The sequence below is a fragment of the Vulpes lagopus genome, chromosome 4 (assembly GCF_018345385.1).
Source record: "Vulpes lagopus strain Blue_001 chromosome 4, ASM1834538v1, whole genome shotgun sequence".
Taxonomy (NCBI): domain Eukaryota; kingdom Metazoa; phylum Chordata; class Mammalia; order Carnivora; family Canidae; genus Vulpes; species Vulpes lagopus.
Window position 1 is genome coordinate 16,641,334 of NC_054827.1, and position 9,375 is coordinate 16,650,708.

Sequence of the window (9,375 nt, forward strand, 5' to 3'; positions counted from 1 at the left end):
AAATGAGAGGCCTTGGTCTTAAGTCAAAAGTTTGGCTAATGGGAATTTATTTAAGTTAAAATAATGTGCTTGGGAAACATAGGTATATTGTTTTTAAATTATCACTGCTTTAGTCACATAGTTTGAAATAAAATTATTTCTAGTATATATATGTATTATCACTGAAACAGTCTGAATTAATTTGAATGGTAAAAGCACTGCATACTAGGATTAGAAATGTGTGAAAAAGTAAATGGCTACAATGAGTAAGTATTCTGATTTGGAGTTCATCCTTTATGGGTTTATGAATTATTGAATCAAAAAAAATTTCTGTCTTCAAAGAAGAGTCTAAAACAAAACAAAAAAAAAATGAAGAAAGATAATATCAAGACAATGAATTTCCCAAAACGCTTCCATCTCAAGAAAGCAAATCTCATAAGGTAATTTAAAAAAAATCTAGAGAAGGGACAGTATGAAAGAAATTTTCTTAGTTTGGATTTGGAAAATAGAGTCATGAGGGGGAGGAATAGATTCTGTGGTGTCTGCTGCTATACAATATCGGAGAATCTCTTAAAGCAAAGTAATACAAAATTATAATTTTTAAATTACATATGAAAATGGCTATTTTGAATAAAAAAAGGAATAAGTATATATATATACATTTTCAAAGCTGAAAAATATCACAAATGTTATGTCCTACAGAAAAGTAACATTTAGCAACTGTCTGACACACCTTACCCTTTCCCCTTGTATTTGTCTGCAAAATTATTTACTTTTTCAAATAAGAGTTTAAGAATATTTTCTGTGGGATAATAGAAAGAATGTCTTGCTTCTTGTATGGTAGATTGAAATTGTATTTTTAGGAAGCTTTCTTCCAGTTTCATAATTTGTTATTGGTAATGCCATGTGAAATTTTTAGAACTGTCAACATTTGGAAAATTCGTATCAAATTATTTTCATAGACATGTGATTCAGAACCATTTTGCTGTATCAACAATAATTTTGCATGTCTCTTGGTATCACAGACTAAGATGGATCTAAAATGTTGAGTGGTATCTGGAAAGCATGCAACTGCTCATATGGTCACACAGTTGAACTTACTATTTGCAGCATTGTTACAAATTTTTGCTTTATAATTGTAGGAATTCAGATAAATTCTGTTTTACATCATTTCCATCCAACAAAAAAAATCATGATGTATTTATAATTATTTAAGACTAGCCTCTGGGTGCAAGCTTTGGCAACATACATACTAAAATTAGAAAGATACAGAGAAGATTAGCATGACCTCTGCACAAACATGACCTGAAAATTTGTGAAGAGCTCCATATTTTTATCACCAGGTGATGCGTGGATTTGTTGAATCATTGTATTTTACACCTGAAATTAATTTAACACTGTATTTTAACTATACTAGAATTAAAGTAAAACCTTAAAAAGCCAAAAATAAAAATAAAATAAAACTGGCCATTAGCAGTATACTATGCAATAGATTGCCCTGACATTTAAGCTTCATTAGATTCAATTATTGAAGCCCAGCTCTCAAAGTCAATCATTTACAGATAGATGAGTGAAGGAAGTAGGTCCAGAGGAATAGCATCCAAAGAAACATCATGTTTTAACAATGAAATATTCATTCATGTTGTTTACCCAAGTGTCCATAATTCTACATTGTGGTGGATGGCAATGACTACAATTCTCTCATACTCTAGACTGAAGTGCAATTATTTATTGTTCCATTTTATAACAATTCTAAGACTACTTAGAGTCACACAAGTGCTTTTTGACTTTTGTAGGATGTGTATATATATTTTATCTCATTTGTTTTTGCTTTGTTGCTATATCTTCTTCAGGGATTGTGGAGTAAGTGGGGTGAAGTGACTCACCCAAAGTTATGTGTTTTTTAAAGCAGAGTTCCAAACCAAAACTTTGCAACACAACAAACCCAGTGTTGGCTCTGAGCCATATGGAGTCCTTTTCTGTACGAAATTTATGACATTATGACATTTGAATGCATTCTTAAGTGTCCTGGCATATTAGGCTAGTTAATGTTAGCTGATGCCACAAATAATCTCAACTCAATGTAATTACAATAAATGCTTATTTTTCACTCCAGTGTTTTAAAGTACAATGTGAGTATTTTTTTCTGAGAGGTGGTTCTGTTGCAAACATTTATAGAAGGACTCAAGCTCCTTCGGTCTTGTGGTCCTGTCACCTTCAATATACAGTCTCTGATCCTGGTGCAGAATGGGAAGACAGCAAGGAGAGGGCACACAGGTGTTAATCCTCATGACATGTGTAGCTACTGTCACATGCCACAATATTAATAATGTGGCTGCACCTACATGCAGTGAAACAGGGAAATATATTCCCTAGTTTGACAGCAACATTCCAGAAAAAAATAAAAAAATAGTTTATTAAAAAAAATCAGTTACTGTAGTCAAGTTGAAAAGGTAAATGAAAAGAGAAAAAGGGACAAAATTAGACTTTATTTCCTTCTTGGCCATCACTCTAAAGCTATATATATATATATATATATATATATATATATAGCTTCATGGTTTTAGCAAAAAAAGATATATATATATCTTTTTTTGCTAAAACCATGAAGAAAGATGGTCAGAGTATAAGAATAAAGAGATATTCAAAGGGCAGATTAAATTAATTAATTAATTAATTAATTAGTTAATTAATTAGTTTTCCATATCTATTTAATACATTTGTGGTTGGAAATCTAAAATATAACTTATAATGGGTTCTACCATAATAAGTATTCTTTTTTTTTCATAATGAGTATTCTAAACTGAAATCATATACTCATAGAAACATGTTAGTAAACATTTCTTTTAATTCATGCAAGAGTTGTTTGTTCATTTTACTTTCTGGGGCACACGATATGTCAGAATGTGCTGTACATGTGACTTTCTTCCAAGAAACCCACAAACCACACACATAGACTCAAATACAATGTGCAAAATGAGATATACCATGATGGAGATCTGCACAGAGAATACTTTGGAAGTCTGGGCAGGGAGATGAGAGAGGTTAAGGGGAGCTGACAAACTCTGGTGATGACAAGATAGCCTATCCAGTTCAATCAAGGGATTTTCACCTACCAACAAACAAGAAAACATAATATTGCTGACAGGCTAACAACTCCCCCCATTTTATTGAGAAATAATTGGCATTTATCACTGTATGAATTCAAATACAGCATGATGGTTTGATTTATATACACTGTAAAATGGTCACCCTGATACATTCAGTCATTACCTGCCTTCCCATATAGATGTAATAAAAAGAAAAGAAAAAAGAATAAAAGAAAAAAACATGGGGAGCCTGGGTGGCTCAGCGGTTTAGCGCCGCCTTCAGCCCAGGATGTGATCCTGGAGGCCCAGGATCGAGTCCCATGTCCGGCTCCCTGCATGGAGACTGTTTCTCCCTCTGCCTGTGTCTCTGTCTCCCTCTCTCTGTGTCTTCCATGAATAAATAAGTAAAATCTTAAAAGAAAAAAGAAGAAAAGAAAAGAAAGAAAAGAAAAGAAAAGAAAAGAAAAGAAAAGAAAAGAAAAGAAAAGAAAAAAAGAAAAGAAAAGAAAAAAAAGAAAAGAAAGAAAAGAAAAGAAAAGAGAAAAAAGAAAAAACCAATTCTCCCTGTGATGAGAATTCTTAGAACTCACTCTCTTGTTGAAAATTTCCTGTACATCATATGGTAGTAGTAACTATAGTTATCATGTTGCACATTACATCTCTAGTACTTATTTACCTTATAACCGGAAGCATGTATTTTTGATTATTTTCCTGTACTCCCTCCCCCCCACCCCAGCTTCTGATAACAAGTCTGATCTCTTTTCCTATGAAGTTTTCATGGGTTTTTGTGTTTGTTTGTTTGTTTGTTTGTTTTAGATTTCACAAAAAAACTATTTTTGATGAAACAAATCACTAATAATTTTTAAGTTGTACAAGTCCTTCTTACTTGCTTGAAAAAAAAAGATTTGGATGATATGCATCATAGAAAGAAAAGAAAGTTTTATGTTAAGTGTAGAAATTATGTCTGTATCATCAAGATCCTAAAGACAACTTTATTGGTTTTGTAAACTATTCTCACCTTCATATCATCTAATGTGCAGAAATACTTCAAAAATTATAAAAAATTTCACTATTTAAGATGACAATTAGTCTGGCAAAATAAAAAATCTGGCTATATTTTTCTTGCCTCTTGAATGTGTCATTATAATTTCTCTTCAATTAAGACTGTGAAAACAGTTCATGAATTGTGGGATTGAGCCGTGTTGGCTCTCTGCTCAGTAGGGAGTCTGCTTGAAGATTCTCTCCCTCTGCCCCTCCCCCTGAGCACTCTCTCTCAAATAAATAAATGAATCTTAAAAAAAAAAAAAAAAAAGATTGTCGGGTCAGTGTTCAGGCTTATCACCTGTGCCAAATAAAAGCAAATAAGAACACTTAGAGAATAGTTTGGTAGATGGTAATGTTCAGTCACAGTAAAAGCAAATGAGAAGGAACCGAGATAAATAATTAAGTGTGCTGAAACTCCATGGCTGATTAGTTAACAGGTTTTCTTATCCTCAGTAGGGTTAATAAATTAATTGTATAGAGAAAACTACATATTTAGAAACACATAAATGAGCTCAGCCAAATGAAAAGCTATCTATTTTCTGGCACATGCCTCATCTCTCTGACTCCTTTTCCATGTCCTGCTGCATGGACTCACTGAACAACACAGGCTCCCAGGACTAACCTGCACTGTTTTCTTCCTCTTGTCTTTGCTTAAGTTGTTCCCAATCTCTGGAAAGTCCTCCCTCACTTACTCTCTGCTTCCATCAAGTTCCATCTTGAACTTCTCACAAGAGCCAGCTCACATGTTGTTTTCTGTCCCTGATTCTATTTCTCGCCTGCTCACTAACTAAATAAATAATTGCTGAGAACCTACTAGACTGCAAGAGGTGTGTGAGGTGCCAATGCTCCAATCACTAGGAAGACAGGTGTGTTCTGCTTCCCGGAACTCGGGATCTTGTAGGAGATACTCTCAGTAGCCCACAGCACCACTAACTCATCTGCTTCTAAGAATTCCTCTAAGGGATTTGACATAGGTTTCCTGATTTAATCCTCACTGCAACCCCACGAAGTGGGCCCCATTCTCCTCTGCATATAGTGCACAAGGAAACTACAATGCTGCAAACTACCACCTGGTCATTGTCAGACACAGATATGTCTACCCCTTAAGAAAGCCTGGCTCTTTTCATTTCCCAGGGACTTCTTTCTCATTTTCTGAATGTCAGGTCTCTTGGATTCTTCTGTTCTTGCCCCCTGACATGATGTCAAGCTTCTCCTTCTGCTTACAGTGAACCTTGTGAAATTGCTGCTCTGCTGCTCCAGCTACCCTTTGCCCGTAGCCAGTCATGCAAGCCCCACTCTGGTCATGGGGCTCAGACATCACTCTCTCTGTCATACTTCACTGCAAGTATGGGCCCAGGCACTCCCTGTCCCCTTGTAACACTATAGAAACAAGGCAGTGACTTTTAATGAGCTCTTCAACAAGTATTTATGGAGTCCTAGCTGAAGGCTGGACATCACTCTAGGTGTCAGAGATACAGTGGTGAAAAAGACAAACAAGTCTTACTTTCTAGAATATGTACTGGGAAGGAAGATTAAAAGCAAGCCCTTTTGTACCTCATTCTTCCAGGTGAAGTTTTCATTACTGAGTCAAAAAGAAAAGTTCCCTGGATTGTACCTACCACAGTGATAAAAACTAACATTTCTTCTGCATTTACAATGAGCCTGTCTCTTTGCCAAGACATTTATATTTATTAATTTCATCTTCTAATCATCCCAGAAGGTAGGTACCATTGTCGTTCCATTTTAAAGATGGAGAATCGAGGTTTAGAGTAGTTCAAAGCCATATGGCTAGTAGGAAGATAGAATTTCATATTCCTTCTCAGGCAATGTGCCCAGATCCTGCATGCCTGGTAAATATCTTTAAAGGCAGCAAAAGAGAAGAGAGGTGAATTTTGTTGAATATAAGGGCCAGAACAGTTGCCTTTACATAGAGAAGGAGATATAGCTTTGTGGGCAGAGAAGGTAGTGCACATTACATGTCTAGTACTCTGCTAGAGTACTCCGATGGTGCCCTCCTCTCTGATGGTGCCCTGGGATGTTGACAGCACCCCGGAAAGAAAATGTGCTAAAGGAGACTAAACTTTGGGCAGCTTTTTAGCATTGAATAAAATTCTCATTTGCTACCCATGTCACAGAGGCAGAGAACCATCAGATCTAAGAGTCCTCATGACCTTGAACCATGCAGTTGTGAGCTGTGAACCCAAAGGCTTAGGAATTATGGACCTTCCTTATGTAGAAGTCATCACCGGGTTTCAGTGTGATCCTTCAAGGGGAGAAGGTCCTAAAAATGTTTGTACTTAAGTTTCCTACCAGGCCCATAAAATAAAGGCCCAGAATGAGATTCACTTTTTTTTTAAAGGAAGTAAATGCATGGACATATCTTACATGTCTGAGTTTATGGTTTGAGTTTCATTACTATTATACCACAAATATCGATGGGGTGCAGATCGGTGTCAAGGGCTGTGCTACATGCAGGATGCATAGGTCTGGCTTAGCGAAGTCTATAGTTAACTGGGCAAAAATGATATGGAATAAACAAGTATAAAATTCAAAACTACACATTTTGGTAAGTCTTATGAGAATCTAGGATACTATGAGAGGGGATAAAAGAAGGATTCACTAGGGACAGCCTCTCCTGAGTAACTGACACTCAAAGGATGAAGAGCAGTTACTAAAGAGCGTGGGATGGGGAGGAAAGATTCTGAGAACAGAGAATAGTACAAGTAAAGAGTGAGAAACACCCAAAGGATTGAAAAGGGAGCCAGATGTCTGAACATAGCAAGGAAGGAGGAAGGTATCATAGGAGTTTTAGCTGAAGAGGCAGGTGGTAGTCAGAGATTGAAGAACTTTATGTGTCACATTAGGGATTTACAGGTTAACCTTATCTGAAATGGTAAAGTATTGAGGGGTTTACAGAATGGAATACATTTAGATTTAACTTTTTTTAAAGAGATCATTGCTATAGAGATTAGATATGGTGTGACCAATTAAGAAATTATTGTCATAGTGGTGGAAAGAGATACAGGTGGCTTACACAGGGCATGGTGGTAATGAAAAGAGAGCTGGATGCCTTCAACATTGATTTTGGAGTATAACCAATAGGACTGGGGGTAGTACACTGTAGAGGAGGTGATGGAAAAGAAAATATCAGGAGATCCTCAAATATATGATATAGACAACTGAGGTGATAGAATGGTATTTACTGAGGTAGAGTAGAAACAGGCTTAAGGAAAAGACCAAGAATTCAGATGTGGACATGCTAGTTTTAAAAATGTGTGAAATGCAAGAAAGCACTTATCATGCTTTCTGGGTAACTTTCATTTGTGAAGTTAAAATCTATCACTAACTAATACACATAACATAGTTATTTTGCTTTGTCTAAAGTAGGAGGAATCTGAAGGACAAATTCATACCTGCTGATTCTATCGTGAGGTATTGATGTAGGCAACTGGAATGAATGCACATCAAATCCACAAAGCTTCTGGAAAGTCCTAAAAATGCTGATTTGCATCTGTAGTCATGTGTGTATTAGTCAGCAGAGTTTTAACTGTTTAACCTCCCTACTCATTAGGCCAAGATAGATTTTTAAGTCTAAGCCTTAAAATAAGAAGAATTTACAGTTGTTTTTAGAAAAAGAAATAAAATTGTCCACTATTTGATCATCTGTCCCATTTTCACCTTCAAAGCCATAAAATAAGAAAGTACATAAATTAAAAGTTTTCAAAAAATAGTCATAAGGATTCCTGCATAAATTTATTTGAATGTAAAGCTCCAAGATGATTTCCTTTACAATATTTAGAAATTAATTGGAGCTGGAGGTAGATCAGCTCCCTTGTGAATGACCACTAATTCTTCTTTTTTTCCTGTGCTACAATCTCAAATGCCATCTTCATTTTAGTTGTAAGAATTCTTCTTCCATTTTATGTGTTTGCTTTCCTGTTTCTATCTCCTTGATCTTAAACAGAATCCTATAACCAAGTGAGAACTCTAGTTTCCTGTCTTTTGCTATCCCACACCATTTTTGAAACCTAATCAAAATGTGCTATTTTTTCCCAAGACATTGCCATATTTTTCTCTCATCATGACACTTAATTTGAAGGTGGCAGACTGGAAGATGCACTGTCCTGTGACAAATTTGTAAGCCATGAATTGATCTCTGCTCTACACATAGCAATATGCAAGCGTGGTATCTTACAGCTTACCATAAATCATGTTTTACTTCTTTGCTCATAGACTTTGTGAGAGCTGAATGCAATGTGGAGACAGATGGGGGTCAGTTCCTCACTGTCATCCATAGCTGCTGGTAATTTATAGATAAGATATAACACCTGTGAGTTATGGTATCTTTTGTTTGCTTGAGTTGTCCTGTGCTGAGCACTGCAATGCCTACATCATAATGCTTGAGTATTTATTATCATGTACTGAAAAAAACCCAGACAAACCCAAAAACCAAAAAAAAAAAAAAAAAAAAAAAAAAGCAAATCAAACAAAAACAAAATCCAAACAAACTCCAAAACCCAAGTCATAAAACATGGCATTATACTCATGATCTGTAAGATTTGTCCAGTCAAAAAGTCATTTCATCCTTTGGCATGATGCCCTAGGACTGATGCACAAGGAGGCTACAGGTGTATGACTATAAGTATGGCTGACTGAGCTAAGTCAAATTCTTCCTTTCATGGTCATGAAGAAAACTGAGAGGAACTTCATCACAATATGTCTTTCATAGATGGAATAGTTCACATCTCCCAAAGTTCGAAAGAAAAAAAGAAAGAAAGAAAGAAAGAAAGAAAAGAAAAGAAAGGAAAAGAAAAGAAAAGAAAAGAAAAGAAAAGAAAAGAAAAGAGAAACATGAACAACTGATTAAGAGAAATGGAAGGAAAAACATATCCTTGTTCTCTGAAAAATCCTGACTGCAGGATTATTCTCATCACATCATTTTAATTTGCAGAAGAAACTAGTCTTAAGTGCACTGACATTATCATTAATTAATATTAATTGGACATGCACACTCTCCCAAGTTTTCCAGTTACATCCTGATTGTAAGTTAAGCACTTTCTGTACTCTTTATAATTATTAATAGTAATATGGCAATGTGTATCAACGATCTAAGAAATGAAATGCAAATCTGCAACATCAATTAGGAGATGATGGATTATGTAGTAGTAGGGAGATCGATTGTTTATGAGTGATAGCATAAAGAAGTGGTGATGTGCCATCAGCAAATGTTAGCAGTTCTTCCCAGCCCTCTAAGCAGTCCCTC

The 9,375-nt window shown here is 35.6% G+C and overlaps 1 non-coding gene across 1 annotated transcript; it reads left to right on the plus strand.

The window, feature by feature from the left end:
- Positions 1-1,211: 1,211 nt before the first annotated feature.
- Positions 1,212-1,314, plus strand: LOC121490203. Its single transcript, XR_005987536.1, has one exon. It is a non-coding gene; the product is annotated as a U6 spliceosomal RNA (small nuclear RNA).
- The last annotated feature ends 8,061 nt before the right edge of the window (positions 1,315-9,375 follow it).